The sequence below is a fragment of the Narcine bancroftii genome, chromosome 3 (genome assembly GCF_036971445.1).
Source record: "Narcine bancroftii isolate sNarBan1 chromosome 3, sNarBan1.hap1, whole genome shotgun sequence".
Classification (NCBI taxonomy): Eukaryota; Metazoa; Chordata; class Chondrichthyes; order Torpediniformes; family Narcinidae; genus Narcine; species Narcine bancroftii.
Window position 1 is genome coordinate 52,063,086 of NC_091471.1, and position 16,884 is coordinate 52,079,969.

The 16,884-nt window shown below is 37.5% G+C and overlaps 1 long non-coding RNA gene across 2 annotated transcripts in view; it reads left to right on the forward strand.

Moving 5' to 3' along the window:
- LOC138757171 (uncharacterized) overlaps positions 1-16,884 on the forward strand; it is a 109,303-nt gene that overhangs the window by 87,529 nt on the left and 4,890 nt on the right. The window contains exons 2-3 of one of the 2 annotated variants that reach the window (XR_011353389.1): positions 8,483-8,594; positions 15,183-15,231. This is a non-coding gene — a long non-coding RNA (uncharacterized lncRNA). The remainder of the gene's footprint in view (positions 1-8,482; positions 8,595-15,182; positions 15,232-16,884) is intronic. The other variant, XR_011353390.1, reaches the window with a different exon arrangement.

The window sequence follows — 16,884 nt, forward strand, 5'->3', positions numbered from 1 at the left end:
ATACTAAATTGCTTTGCCCATATAAGTTGCCAATATTATCTCATTTGATAGAAATATGGGATAAGATAAATAATGAAATTGTTACTCAAGGTAAAATATCTAGATACACTCCTCTGTATCAGAATAAACCTTTTCCTTTTATGGTTAATAATCATCTTCTTAAAATGTTGGATCAGAAAAATATAGTAAATAATTGTTATGAATTAAATCAATTTCTTTCATTTGAAAGAAAGAAAAAATCAAATACCAACTAATTTCCTTTTTTGTCATTATCAAATTAAATCATTGTTTTATGATTCTTATGGGAAAAATATGGAATTTCCAAAGGAGTCAAAATTTGAAATGACAATTCAGGATGTGCGAAGAGAGAATTTATATCTGAAATGTATAAATTATTGCAACAGAAAATGCCTAAAATAATTTTGCAAAAATCAAGATTAAAACAAGAAAAGGATTTAGAAGTTGAATTTAATATAGATCATTGTAAAACTATTTGTAAAGATAGCATGACAAAGATTATTAATGTTTGAAATAGACGTACCTTATAATTTTATTCATCAATTATATTTAACCCTGGAACATTTAAAAAGTTACAATTTGACTTCTAATTAATGTTTTTGAGTAAGAAGGATAAGGGAAGCTTTTTATATTCAATATGGTTATGTGAAAAAGTTAAAATCTTTTTGGTCTCGAGTTATGGAATATTTACAAGTTATTTTGAAAATTAAGTTTTCTTTGGATCCAAAAATCTTCTTAATTGGTGATATAAGTAAAGTTTGTTTGAAAAATGGTTTAGACAAATTTCAAATAGTTTTTTTAAGATTGGCTTTAGCAGTAGCGATGAAGTGTTTTGTAATTATGTGGAAAGACCAGATCTTAATTTACAGAGATGGCATTTAGAATTACAATCTTGTATTTCTTTAGGAAAAAATAATGTATAACTTGAGAGATAAATACTCTACTTTTAGGAAGATTTGGAGCCCTTATATGGATTAGTTGGATTTGAAATTTTAAAGATTTGGACCTGGTTGTGGCAGGGTCTCCTCATCACATGGTTCAGTTATTGTTGTTTTTGGTTATTTTTCCTTTTCTCCTCAGTTTCCTTTCTTTCTTTTTTTTCTAATTTTTTCTTTTAGGGGTTAATGAGGGTATAGATAAGGGTTGTGAGTTGGGAGGGGGGTTTTGTTAGTAAAAGGGGATGGGGTAGATTTAAAGGGGTATTTATATACTAACCATGTTTGTTTTGAAGGTATATTTTGTATTAATTGTATCATGTGTGTAATCATGATTTTTTAAATTTTAAATAAAATATTTAAAAAAAGACAAAATTAAACTTAATTATGTAAACAGCCACCATTTAATGTGATAGATGTATCAATTTTTTGCCCCTGGAGGACAGAGTAGTGGTGGAAGGTTTCTCCTATTTCAGGTTAGTGAACAGTGCTTTTCCACAGTTGTCATGTTGTGTGTTTGTGAGATATAAAGACGATTTGGACAAAATATAAATTAGCTGAGAAGTAGGTTTGCAGATGGCACAAAAGTTGGTGGAACTGTGGATAGAGAAGGTTATCAAAAGATACACAGAAGAAACAGCAGGTGCATATATAAATAGAAAATTAGCAGATGGAGTTTAACATGGACAAGTGAAAGTATTGCACTTTGGGAGATAAATGCAAAGGGAAATCATACAGCAAATGGAAGGATCCTTGGGAACATTGCTGTACATTGAGGTGCAAGCCAATTGCTCTATAATAAACATGGGGTTTGTACCTCTTACCTTCCTTGTTCATACAATGATTGAAGCATATTGAGATTTGTAGAGATAGACTAGTTCCAAATGGTTCCTGATCTTCCATGTTTACAGAAGGCAGAGGATATATGAGAAAGGGCAAATTTTAGAGAAGTAACTTGGAGTTTGGCTTATTGTGCTGTTTAGGGCAAGGGAGTCCTCACTGAATTTTGTTCTAGAAGTTTGAATTTATTCAAATAATGAACTGCATTTTGGAACAACAAGGATTGTGAGATGTTGCATTTTGGGAGGTCTCATGTGGGTAACACCTACACGGTGAGTTATAGGGATCTAGGGAGGGTTGTAGAGCAGAGGGATGGAGGAAAAGATGTAGTGTTGCATGTAGATAGGGTGTCAATAAAGAAGTTGAGATGTTCTGTTGCAGTTGTGTGTGTGTATGTGTGTGTGTGTGTGTGTGTGTGTGTGTGTATTTGTGTGTGTGTATACACCTCACAGCATCCCTGGTGCACTTTTGATAAAGGGAGAGAACATTGAAAGTGGAAGGTAGTGATCAAGGAGATTTTTATTCTGTAAAGCAACATAAACAAGTATTATTGTTTAAAATGCAAGTGGAGAATATTCATCATGCTCCTCTCTCATGTCATGTTTATGATGGAAAGTTTTTGAGATATTGGATAATGCTATATTTTACACAGAATATTTATCCAGTGATCAACTCCTACAGCCACAGCATTTAGCTCAGGATGGCACAGAAGGTCACATGATGTTGGTGTTGCCATTTAATGTCAAGAGAAGGGTGTTAGGTTGTCTCAATGATGGTCATTGTTGTCATGATAATGAATATGTATGAGATGTACCGGAAGTCACGTGGTATGAGATAGAGATAAGAGCACAAGCAGGAGAACAAAGAAAACTGGAAAATAAAGACACTGAGAAGTTTACCTGATAAAACTTGTGTTCGATGTTTTATTAACTTCACATTTCGGGCCACAAATGTGACAATTGTCTCTCAGTGATATAAGCATAGTTTTCCATTTATCAACCATGCATTATCCAGGACTTGCTGCACTTTGATTTGGAGTATTTGTGTATTTGTATAGCTTTGTGTATGGTAGGTCGTGTTTAACCAATCTTATAGAGTTTTTCGAAGAGGTTACCAGGAAAGTTGATGAAGGAAATGCTGTGGATGTTTTCTACATGGACTTTAGTAAGGCCTTTAACAATGCCTCGCATGGGAAGTTAGTCAGAAAGGTTCAGACACTAGGTATTCATGGTGAAATAGTGAACTGGATTCAACAATGGCTGAGAGTAGTGGTGGATGATTGCTTCTTAGACTGGAGGCCTGTGACTAGTCATATGCCTCAGGGATCAGTGCTGGGATCATTGTTGTTTGTCATCTATATCAATAATCTGGATGATTATGTGGTAAATTGGATCAGCAAGTTTGCAGCTGACACTAAGATTTGGAGGCATTGTGGAGAGCGAAGGTTTCCAAAGCTTGCAGAGGGATCTGGACCAGCTGAAAAAAAGGGCTGAAAAATGCCAGATGGAATTTAATGCAGACCTGTTCCATTTTGGAAGGACAAACCAAGAAGGGACATACATGGTAAATGGTAGGGCGTTGAAGAGTGCAGTAGAAAAGTGGGATCTGGGAATACAGATACTGTACATAATTCCCTGAAAGTGGAGTCACAGGTAGATAGGGTTGTAAAAAAGTTTTTGGCATAATGGCCTTCATAAATTGAAGTATTGAGTACAGGAGCTGGGATTTTATGGTAGTTGTATAAGACATTGGTGAAGCTAAATTTGGAGTATTGTGTGCAATTTTGGTCATCTAACTACAGGAAAGATAGCAATAAGATAGAAATAGTGCAGAGAAGATTTACTAGGATGTTGCCTGGACTTCAGGAACTGAGTTACAGGGAAAGGTTAAATAGGTTAGGACTTTATTCCATGGAGCATAGAAGAATAAGGGAGGTTTAATAGAGGTGTTTAAAATTGAGGGGGATGGACAGAATAAATGTAAATAGGCTTTTTCCATGGAGGGCAGGTGAGATATAAACCAGAGGTCATGGGCTAACAGTGAAAGGGTAAAATTTAAGAGGAACATGAGAGAGAATTTCTTCACACAGAGAGTGGTGGGGGTTGGAACGAGGTTCCAGGTGAAGTGATGAATGAGGGCTCAATTTTAACAATTAAAAAGAATTTGGACAGATACATGGATGGGAGAGGTATGGAGGGGTATGGACAGGGCACAGATCAGTGGGACTAAGCAAAAAAAGGTTCAGCAAAGACTAGAAGAGCCGAAGAGGCCTGTTTCTGTTCTATACTATGGTTCCATTTCCTACCTGAGGGGCAGAGAATGAAGTTGTGCAATCATCAATGAAAATTTACACCAATGCTTGAGGGAAAATCAATAATAAATTAGCAAATGAAAGTTGAGCCCTGGAGGGTTTTCAAAGGATCCCTCCTTGATGTTTCCATTATATATAACACACAATTAATGCTTGAAATGAGAGAGAAGCAGCTAAAACCAGCAGAAAATTTAATTGGCCAATCATGGCTTTAGACTGCTTAATTTAAAGTGGATCCAATGTAAATGAGATGACACCAGTACACTGGATGCAATAGATGACCCCTGCAGATTCACATGTGAAGTGTTGCTTCATTTTAAAGGACTGTTTAGGGCCTTGAATGGTAGTGAGGGAGGAGTTGTGGGTGCGTGTAGAATTTCCCACACTCATTGGGGGAAGGTTCCAAGGAGGAAATTGGTGGGAAGGGAGTAGTGGATGAGGAAGTCATGGAGAGATGTTGGGATCATGTAGTATGGCAGAAATGATGGAGGATGATATGTTGGATCATAAGGCTAGTGTGATGATAGTTGACGACAAGGGGAATACTGCTCTTGTTGTATCTAGGGCAGTTGTGGGGGCAATAGAAGATATTCAAGTAAAGGCTGAGTTGATGGAAGTAGACAGGAAGAAGGAGGACATCTCAGATGCTTTCGTCCTGGGAACAGATGCAATGGAGACAGAGAAATTATGAGAAAGGAATGAAATCTTTACAGGTGACAGAGTGTGAAGAGGTGTAGTTGAGGTAGCTGTGGGAGGTGCTGGGTTTGTAGAAAATGCCTGTTTAGAGTTTGTCTCTTGACACAGAAAAAGGGGAGAGTGTTGCTAGAATTGGTGGTCACAGTGGAAGTTGAGACCAAAATGGATAAAGATAACAATGGGTGCATCTGGCAATATAATCTTCAATGAAAGAGAGGAAGAATTCCACCTGTCTCTCTCTTTCACTATCCCTATTTATCCTTTCCTTTAGCTCTATTGCTTTCTTTTCCTGTCTTTATCTCTGTCTCCTTTCCTCCAGCTCTGCATTCAAAGAGTCACATCCCTACCCTGATCAATTCTCACCTTTCTTCTCCTGTCCTCGCATTCACGACCAATCATTGTATTTTGCTTGCGATCAAAGGGTGGACAAACCCTCTCGTAGGGTCAATGGCCATCTAGCAAACCTATCCCTTGCATTAAAGCTTGGTCTGTTCATTCATGGCAACAGAACTTCCTCCGGCCATCTTGGACATCACTATGCCAGGGACTTCCACCTGGTGACTCCATGGGGTGAGGAGCTGAAGATGTACGCTCCTGTTAACTCTCACTATTTCCACTTTTAAACTCAACCTTTTTAAAGTTTAACTGATTAAATTTTGGCTTAACAGATTCTTAATATTATCTCTACCAAGAAAATGTAGAGAACAAAACCTAAGACAGCTACTCAGTTTCAGAAGGAGACTATTGAACTTGAAGAGGAAGAATAAATGGGACTCCAGTCTGAACTTGAGTCTCGTCTAATTCATCAAGTGGCCAAAATGAATGCAGAGCACTCTAAAGATCTTATGGATAAATGATCAAATGTCTAGCACAAATGTTGGTTGGATTTGAGAACAGGCTTCTTAAAAAATTGGACAAAATTCCAGTATTAGAATAACGCATGGCAAATTTGGAATCTGCAGTGGGAAAAGAGCTGAGTACAATGAACAAAAAGATGGAAGAAATAACAGAGTAATAATACATTAACATTACGTGTAATTAACTTGGAAAGCAGAAGCAGACACAAGAACATATGTAACCTGGGGCTAAAAGAAGATGCCGAGAAAGGGTCATCTATAAATTTTTTTACCAAGTTACCTACAGAGGTATTTGGGGAAGAATTTTTGGCTGCAGACTGTGTACTTGACCTTGCACATTGGGCTCCATATCCTAAGATATCCTTGGGAGATTGTCTGAGACCGGTGATAATTTGAATGCATTTTTTTAGTAGATAGAGATTATCTTCAAAGCTCAGTGAAAGAAAGTACTAATGTACCAATAACAAAACATTCGACTTGCTGAGGATTACTGTCCAGAAGTTCTTGAAATGAGGAAGAAATATTATAACTTGATGGCAGAACTTTATAAGCAGGATTTTAAACCATTTTTGCTGTATCCAGCTGACTGAAGATTGTCTTGAAAGATGGAACTAAAACGTTTTTAAGATCTGTGATTGAAGCTCATCAAGTCTTAGCTGAAGGATAAACTGCGGCATCGGACTTAGAATGACTCAAAGTTATGTCATTTCCAACACAGCATGAATTACACTGAATTGGAGGGGTATTGATATATAGCATTTAAGATAAAGAGGGGAGGTTGCTGAGAAGTAAATTTTTTAAGTGTATACAGGAGTTCTTAATTAATAATTTCCTTTTATTCCCCTCTTTTTGTATTTTAGTAATGTGTAAGGGTTAGTTTAATTTTCACTGAGAGTTTAATGTTATGAGAAAATAGAGATTTTTTTGTATGAAAGGAGACTAAGGGTTAATCTTTTTTTCTCTTGTTTCAGATCTAATTGCCTTGTGTGAATTCTTTATGATTATAGGAACATAGGAACATAGGAAGTAGGAACAGGAGTAGGCCAAAAATGGTCCATCGAGCTGCTCCACCATTCAATACGATCATGGCTGATCTAATTTATGACCTAACTCCACCTACCTGCCTTCTCCCCATATCCCCTAATTCCTCTATCATGTAAAAATTTATCTAACTGAATTTTAAATATATTTAGTGAAGCAGCCTCAACCACTTCCCTGGTTAGAGAATTCCAAACATTCACTACTCTCTGGGAAAAACTATTTTTCCTCATCTCTGTCCTAAATCTACTCCCCCGAATCTTGAGACTGTGTCCTCTCATTTTAGTTTCCCTGGCCAGCTCAAAAAACCTTCCTACATCTATCCTATCCATACCTTTCATAATCCTATATGTTTCTATAAGATCTCCTCTCATTCTTCTGAACTCAAGTGAATACAATCCTAGAAGATTTAATCTTTCATCATGTCAACCCCTTCATCCCAGGGATCAACCTAGTAAACCTCCTCTGGACCATCTCCAAAGACAGTGTATCCTTCCTCAAATATGGAGACCATAACTGGACACAGTACTCCAGGTGCGGTCTCACCAGTACCTTATACAGTTGCAACATTACCTCCCTACTCCTGAATTCAATTCCTCTAGTGATGAAGGCCAACATTCCATTTGCCTTCTGTAAGGTAAAACATCATGAGATGGGAATGTGTAAGGAGTTACACTGTACAGGGCTGTAACAAGATGTGAATGCATCCTTGTACTTACAAGATAAGAGAGACATTGATGGATTGAGAGGCAGGAAGCTAGCAGGGAAAGGATAGCAACAGTTTTAGTCATTGGACAAGTAATGATATGATGATGTTCTAAGCACGTATCCAAGGGTATAAAAAATCACCATTTTGCTGATAACGGCAGAATGCATTCTCCGACTAACATGGTTAGTTGCAAGTGTTACAATCCAGTAATAAAGAACAAAGAACCCTGATTTCGACTCAGTCTGGTGTTTGTCTCACTCATTCATGAACAAAGCAGACCTAACACTTCTTAATAACCTGCTGCACCTGCAACCTAACTTTTTGCGATTCGTGCACAAGCACTCCCAAGTCCGTCTGCACAACACCCTTTAAGTAATATTCAGCTCTTTTATTTTTCTTGCCAAAGTGGATAACCTCACACTTACTAACATTGTACTCCATCTGCTAGACCTTTGCCCACTCATCCAGCTTAACTATATCCCTCTTTAGATTCTCCACATCCTCATTACAATTTGCTCTTCCACTCAATTTGGTGTCATCCGCAAATTTGGCTACACCACATTTTGTCCCCTCCTCCAAGTCATCAATGTAAATGATGAACAGTTGTGGGCCTAGCACCAACCCCTGCGGCACCCCACTTACCACTCTCTGCCAACCTGAAAAACTCCCACTTATCCCGACTCTCTGCCTCCTGTCAGGCAACCAACTTTCAATCCATGCCAATATATTTCCCCGGACTCCACTTTCCTGTAACTTACTGATAAGTCTCTTGTGTGGCACCTTATCAAATGCTTTCTGGAAATCCAAATATACAACATCAACCTGTTCCCCTCTATCCACCGCACCCATTATATCCTCAAAGAATCCTAACAAATTTGTCAAACAAGATCTTCCCTTTCTAAAACCATGCTGCGTCTGCCTGATTGAACCCTTATGTTCCAAAAGTTTCACTATTTCATCTTTAATGATGGCTTCAAGCATTTTTCCAACTATAGACATCAAGCTAATTGGCCGATAATTTCCAGTCTTCTGCCTACATCCCTTCTTAAAAAGTGGTATGATATTTGCTGTCTTCCAGTCTGCCGGGACCTGCCCAGAATCCAAGGAATTTTGGTATATGACCACCAATGCATCAACTATAACTTCTGCCATTTCCTTCAGAACCCTTGGATGTATATCATCAGGACCAGGTGATTTCTCTGGCTTTATTCCCATTAGTTTCTCCATCACTACTTCCTTTGTAACAACTATTTTATCAAGGCCCTCCCCAACATTCGCATCCTTAACTCCGCACTTGGGCATGCTGGACGTGTCTTCCACCGTGAAGACTGACACAAAATATTTGTTCAATGCCTCAGCCATTTCCTCATGTTTTGCTACCAGTTTTACTTTCTCATCCTCCAAAGGTCCTATGTTAACTCTGGCCACCCTCTTCCGTTTTATATATTTACAAAATTTTTTGCTTTCTGTTTTTATATTTTGTGCCAATTTACTTTCATAATCCTTTTTCCCATTTCTTATTACCCGCTTTATAACCCCTTGTTGTCTCTTAAAGTTATCCCAATCTTCCAGTTTCCCACTGCTCTTTGCAGCTTTGTACACCTGCGCCTTCAATTTTATACTCTCCTTTATTTCCTTTGTTAACCACGGTTGATTATTCCCTCTCTTGCTGCCCTTTTTTCTGACCAGAATATATTTTTGTTGAGCATTACCAAATATTTCTTTGAAAATCTTCCACTGTTCCTTAACTGTTTCATCAATTAGCCTGTGCTCCCAGTCTACTCTGCCCAATTCCTCCCTCATCCTATGGCAGTCACCCCTGTTTAAGCATAATATATTAGTTTTAGATCTAACTATTTCTCCTTAAATCTAATGAGAAATTCAATCATACTATGATCGCTATTTCCCAGATAGTCTCTGACTATTACATCATTTACTCTACCTATCTCATTGCACAACACTAGATCCAGGAGAGCATTTTCTCTTGTGAGTTCCTTAACATGCTGCTCACTAAAGCTATCGCGGATGCATTCTATGAAGTTCTCTTCCAGACTCCCACGACCAACTTGATTTTCCCAATTTATGTGGAAGTTAAAGTCCCCCATGACTACTGCCATATCATTATTACATGCCTCACTTATTTCTCTATTTATTTCCTGTGCCACTAAACTATTGTTATTTGGTGGGCGATAGGTAACACCCACCAATAATTTTTTTTCCCTTTGTTATTCTTTATCTCTACCCAAATGGACTCAACATTATGCTCTTTAAATCTTATATCATCCCTCACTACTGCCTGGAGCTCATCTTTGATTAAGAGTGCAACTCCACCTCCCTTACCATCCTGTCTATTTATTTGCACCACCTGATATCCTTGAAAGTTTATTTCCCATTTAGGGTCACCTTGTAGCCATGTTTCCGTGATGGCTACCAAATCATAGGCGTGGGTACCAATTTGCACCTCAAGTTCACTAACCTTATTTCTAATACTGCGGGCATTCAGATAAAGTGCCCTTATGCTCTTTGTCCTTTTAATATATAGTGACTTCGGTAATCTTTTCTTTTGATTTTTCTGCCCACAATTTTTCTTTGTAATTTTCTTAACACTATCATTGACCCGAAAACTCCATGCACCATCTGATTTTTTACTTTCTCCTCCCAACATTACTTTTCATATTTTACTTTTCTTGGCCATTACTTTATCTTCCCTACCATTTTCCCTATCACTCAGGTTCCCATACCCCTGCAAAATTAGTTTAAACCTTCCCCCACTGCTGTACCAAACATACTTGCCAAAATGTTGACACCTTTTGGATTTAGATGCAACCCGTCCTTCTTGTAAAGATCATGCCTTCCCCAAAAGAGATCCCAATGATCCAAGAAGCCAAATCCTTGCCCTGTACACCAGCACCTCAGCCACACGTTCACTTTCCTTATCCTTACATTCTTTTCATCACTTGCATTTGGAACAGGTAGTAATCCCGAGATCACCACCCGAGCATTCCTGTCTTTCAGCTTTCGTCCCAGCTCACTGTAATCCCTTTTCATTACCTCCTCCCTTTTCTTGTCAATGTCATTTGTACCCACATGTACCAAGACATCAGGCTGCTCTCCCTCTCCTCTCAGAATATTTTGGACCCGATTTGTGATAACTCGTACCCTTGCACCAGGGAGGCAGCACACCATGCGGGTATACTTATCTGGCTCACAGAACCTTCTGTCTGTACCCCTGACAATGGAGTCCCCAATAACTATTGCATTTCTCCTTTTCTTTTTCTTTTGCACCACTCTGCAGGCTCATTGCCATTGACCTGGTGCCCATGGCCATCTTCTGTCCGGTCATCTCCCTCAACAGAATCCAACACAACATAACTGTTGCTGAGTGGGATAGTCACTGGTGTGCTCTCCGTTTTTCTCGCCTTTTTCTTTCCTCCCCTGACGGTTTCCCACTTACCTGACATGGGTTTTGGAGTATTTATCGCCCTGAAAGTTGAGTCGATTAACTCCTCACTCTCCCTTACAAGCCGCAGGTCATCAATCTGCAACTCCATATCCCTAATTCGCTCCCTTAGTAACTGCATCTCGGTACACCTGGTGCAGATGTGGCCATTTGGGAGGGTGGAGGTCACCCATTGTTCCCACATCTGACACCCAGTACAGAGCACTAACCCTATTGGCATGACTCTGAATACGAAGGCAAATAACTCAGCTTACCTTTTCTCCTTGCCTGCTTTTGCTGAAGCCTGATGAGCCAAAGCCAGGAAGTCTCATTCCTTTACTGCTCCACCTTCTCGTCACTTTCACCAAGCTCCTCCTCCGACTTTATTCTTTTTTTCTTCATTTTTCTTCAATTTTTTCTTTTTGTTATATTATTTAGGTGGGGAGATTAATTTTTAATATGTACAAAATTAGTAAATTAACAACAAGATATCTGGATTTAAACAAAATACATAAAATGGAATGGTTTCCTAGCCTAAACCTATAGGATTTTAGCGTGGCTGAGAACAAATAAATTTTACTGGGCATATGTGGTTATTTTGTTTATTTGAAGAGATTTCCCAGTCTAATTCACAGTCTTCAGAGTGGCTGAGAAAACAGGGCACTCATGTTTATTTTCAAGGTAGGGGCTTCCTAGTCTGAATTTACAGGAGTTCAGCATGCCTGAGAACAAGCTGACCACTACTAAGCATGCACGGCATCTTGATGTTATCGCGTAATTCGATCAGGTTGTGGATGGTGTTTTTTAAAATTACTTTACATTATAATTAACTCCTAATTGTTAAATTTAATTTTAAACCTTGTGCTAATTAATATCAGTCAGGATAAATAAAAGATTTGTTTTGTCTGTATGCTGTTTGACAACAAATGGCACTTTTAGATCTGTGCATGTGCAGTGAATGGTATCCATTGAACATGCGTGGAAGCCATCAACTTCAGGCTGGGAGAGGGTTTTTAACCCTCTCTTTTTTTTTAAATATAACAATGGAAGCCCTCTCTCCATATACCCATTATTTTTTAATGATTTATTAGGGTTTTTGCTAAATAATGGGGAGTGAGAGGGTTTTTCTTTCTTTGCTCTTTAAAGGTTTTTTTAATTTATTATGTCATGTTCTTTACTGCTCATGTGTAGGTTTATACCAGCCTTTCTCTTGGGGAGGGCTGTTCTCCTCCTTCTATTTCTATATGTTAATGCAGGATCTAATATTGATGGTTATTATTAAATGAAGTAATTTTGTTTAACATTTATTTGAATTTTACATTTATATATTGAATATTACAATAAATGTTACAGTAGGGGATTATGAAAGCAGATGTTTAAAATCTAAATTGGGAAAGGTTGGAATTCATGTGTCTGTTTAATTTTTATATATTCAAATAATTGTTAAAGTGGAAATTATTATTAATTTTGGATGAATATGGAGCAAATAGATCATCTGCAAAGTGTTTTAGGTAATTTTTCTTTCAGAGCAATTCACTTGGCTGTTGAACCATTTTGGGAGGGTAGGAAGGGGGATTTTGGTTAGTTTTTAATAGCAATAGCAAGGAAAGCTGCCTCAGGACCTTCGTGATGCCATCATCATCACCTTGTACAAAAACAAAGGTGAGAAATCAGACTACAGGGGAATCACACTGCTCTCCATTGCAGGCAAAATCTTCGCTAGGATTCTCCTTAATAGATTAATACCTAGTGTTACCGAAAATGTCCTCCCAGAATCACAGTGTGGCTTTTGCGCAAACAGAGGTCTTTGCCCTCAGACAGCTCCAAGAAAAGTGCAGAGAACGAAACAAAGGATTCTACATCACCTTTGTTGACCTCACCAAAGCCTTTGACACCGTGAGCAGGAAAGGGCTTTGGCAAATACTAGAGCGCCTCGGATGCCCCACCAAGTTCCTCAACATGGTTATCCAACTGCACGAAAACCAACAAGGTCAGGACAGATACAGCAATGAGCTCTCCGAACCCTTCTCCATTGACAATGGCATGAAGCAAGGCTGCGTCCTCGCACCAACCCTCTTTTCAATCTTCTTCAGCATGATGCTGAAACAAGCCATGAAAGGCCTCAACAATGAAGACGATGTTTACATCCGGTACCGCACGGATGGCAGTCTCTTCAATCTGAGGCGCCTGCAAGCTCACCCCAAGACACAAGAGCAACTTGTCCATGAACTACTCTTTGCAGACGATGCCGCTTTAGTTGCCCATTCAGAGCCAGCTCTCCAGCGCATGACGTCCTGTTTTGCGGAAACTGCCAAAATGTTTGGCCTGGAAGTCAGCCTGAAGAAAACTGAGGTCCTCCATCAGCCAGCTCCCCACCATGACCACCAGGCCCCCCACGTCTCCATCGGGCACACAGAACTCAAAACGGTCAACCAGTTTACCTACCTCGGCTGCACCATTTCATCTGATGCAAGGATCGACAAAGAGATAGACAACACACTCGCCAAGGCAAATAACGCCTTTGGAAGACTACACAAAAGAGTCTGGAAAAACAACCACCTGAAGAAACACACAAAGATCAGCGTGTACAGAGCCATTGTCATACCCACACTCCTGTTCAGTTCCGAATCATGGGTCCTCTACCGGCACCACCTACGGCTCCTAGAATGCTTCCATCAGCGCTGTCTTCGCTCCATCCTCAACATTCATTGGAATGATTTCATCACCAACATCGAAGTACTTGAGCTGCAGAGTCCACAAGCATCGAATCCATGCTGCTGAAGACCCAACTGCGCTGGGTGGGTCACGTCTCCAGAATGGAGGACCATCGCCTTCCCAAGATCGTGTTCTATGACGAGCTCTCCACTGGCCACCGAGACAGAGGTGCACCAAAGAAGAGGTACAAGGACTGCTTAAAGAAATCTCTTGGTGCCTGCCACATTGATACCACCAGTGGGCTAATATTGCCTCCAACCATGCATCTTGGTGCCTCACAGTTTGGTGGGCAGCAACCTCCTTTGAAGAAGACCGCAGAGCCCACCTCACTGACAAAAGACAAAGGAGGAAAAACCCAACACCCAACCCCAACCAACAATTTTCCCTTGCAACTGCTGCAACCATGCCTGCCTGTCCTTCATCGGACTTGTCAGTCACCAACGAGCCTGCAGCAGACGTGGACATACCCCTCCATAAATCTTCATCTGCGAAGCCAAGCCAAAGAAGAAAGAATTCTGAATACAGTTGGATTGGGGTGGCAACCTTAGATTGCTGGTGGGGTGATGGAGCAGAGCTGGCTGCCTAAATAATTATTTCTTCAATTAATATTATATCTTGGAATGTTAAAGGTACAAATAGACCTATCAAGAGAGGTAGAGTTATGGCTCATATTAAGAAATTTGAAGGGAGATATGGTCCTTTTTCAGGAGGTGCAAATGAAAAGTTCTGATAAAAATAATTTAATGTTTAGATGGAAAGGATAAATAGTTCATTCATGTTCAGAGGCCAATATTAGAGGTGTTTCCATTCTAATTAATCAAAACAACCCATTTGAATTACATAACAGTATTTTAGAAAAACAGAGTGAATTTATTATTCTCACAGGGAATTTATCTAATAAAATGGTTGCATTTGCCAATGTTTATGCACCAAACACAGATGAACCTGCATTTTTTTGAGAACATTTTTTTCAGCTTTACCTGATTTAAATCAGTATTCATTTATTTTAGGAGGTGATTTAAACTGTTGTTTAGATGATAGATTAAATCATTCCACTGCTCTTTCTAATTTGCAACTTTAATTCATTCTTTTCAATCAAATTTTGATGTATGGTGATTTTTAATCCCAGTTATTGAGAATACTAATTTTTTGTATGTACACCTTCCTTGTTCTAGAATGGATTAAAAAAAATAGATAATCAATTGATTGTATCAACTAAAGCTTGTGATGATCAAGCAATAGTTATTTCTGATCATGCTCCAGTTGTACTAACCTTGAATTTTTCTGATATCCCCGTCTTTAAAAGACCATGGAGATTTAATACTTTTCTACTTGCAGATAAAGAATTTAAAAAAATTTTGGAAAATGAATACAATTTTTTAAAATACCAACTCCTCCCCGTCAATATCTATTTTGATTGTTTGGGATACTAAGAAAGCTTATTTGAGGGGACAAATGATTTCCTATACAGCTAATATTAACACAAAGTCTAAGAAAGAAAGAAAGACTACAATTGATAAATCAGATTTAAAAAATTAATACTTTATTTGCTCAAAATAAAAATCCAGATGTATATGAAAGACATGTTAAACTTAAAGCTAAATTTGATCTTCTTTCTTCATAGCAATTGTTGAGAAGCAAGAGTCATATCTATATTCATGGTGATATAACTGGTAAGCTACTTGCTGGTCAATTGAAAAGTATTGCTATGAGAAAGCAAATTATTAAGATTCAGATGAGAGATGGAATGATGACAACAAACTTTTAGACAATTTTATTCCGATCTTTGTAACTCTGAGTTTAAGAATAATTTAATTTTGATGTCAGAATTTTTTTTTAAACTTTATTTAAGATTTTATAACATGAATAACATATAGGATTACATTAAAAAAATTAAGAATAAAATAATAAAATTACAATAGAATATCAATAATCTAAATAAACTATACCCTCCCCAATAATTATTACACATTAATAACCCAACTCAAATTAGTCCAACCCCCCCTTTTCCCCCCAAAATAAAGAGTGAAGAATTAATAAAGTTAATAATATATGTGAGAAAAAAACCCACTTACAAAAAAAAAACAAAAATATAACCGATTAAAATACTAACAAAAAGAAAAGTAATTAATACTAAGATATCAGACTTAAAAAACATATTTAAATCAAACTTAAATGTATATATTTAACAAATGGAGTTAAGATGAAACATATATTTAACTCAAATTTAATATAAGATGTCAGAATTTTTAGATTGAGTAAATCTACCAACGTTATCAAAGGATAAGTGTTTAAAGATGGAGGTACCTATTTCACAGGAAGAAATTTCTGTTGCTATTCATATGTTATTCATGTTATAAAATCTCCAGGACCAGATGGTTTCCCCATAGAATTTTATAAACTCTTTTCAAAACATTTGTACCATATATAAACTTGGTATTTGAAGATTTAATTGAAGAAGGAATGCTTCTATCATCTTTTAATGAGGCAAGCATCACTCTTGTTTTGAAAAAAAGGGAAAGAAGCAACAGAATGTGCTTCCTATGGACATATTTCATCACAATGTTGATATGAAGATTTTATCTAAAATGTTAGCGCATAGGTTATAAAACAATTTACAACAATTATTAATTCAGATCAAAGAGGTTTTTTTAAAAATTGTTATTTTTAATATAATATATATCGTGCACTGAATACAATATATTTACCTTTTACCCATATGACAGAATGTGTACTTTCAATAGATGCTGAAAAAGCATTTGATTAGGTAGAATGGAACTATTAATTTGCTACTTTACAGAAATTTTGTTTTGGTCCAGATTTTATCAATTGGATTAAAATATTATATTTACATCCTATTGCTCCAATTTTTACTAATTTACAACAACCAAAAATGTTTAGTGTATTTAGGGGAACACATCAAGTTTGCCCATTAAGATTTGGATAAATTTCAAGTGCCTTTTTTTAGATTAGCATTAGCAGTAGCAAGGAAGTGTATTGCAATTATGTGGAATGATTAAATAGAACTTAATTTGTACAGATGACATTCAGAATTGATTATTTGATTATTGCTACTTATATATGGAAATCAACCACAAATAAATAAAACTCATCTTTGAAAATGACAAGGATTGGAGGGGACTTGCATTGCCAAACTTTCCATTTTATTATTGGGTTATTAACATATGTAGTTTACTTTTACTAATAAAATTTGATCAAATAATTATTTGCCCTACTTGGATAGAGATGGAATTGAATTTTTCTAGGAAAACATCACTGTTGACACTTTTAAATTCACTTTACCATGATCTTTTCCTAATGAAGAA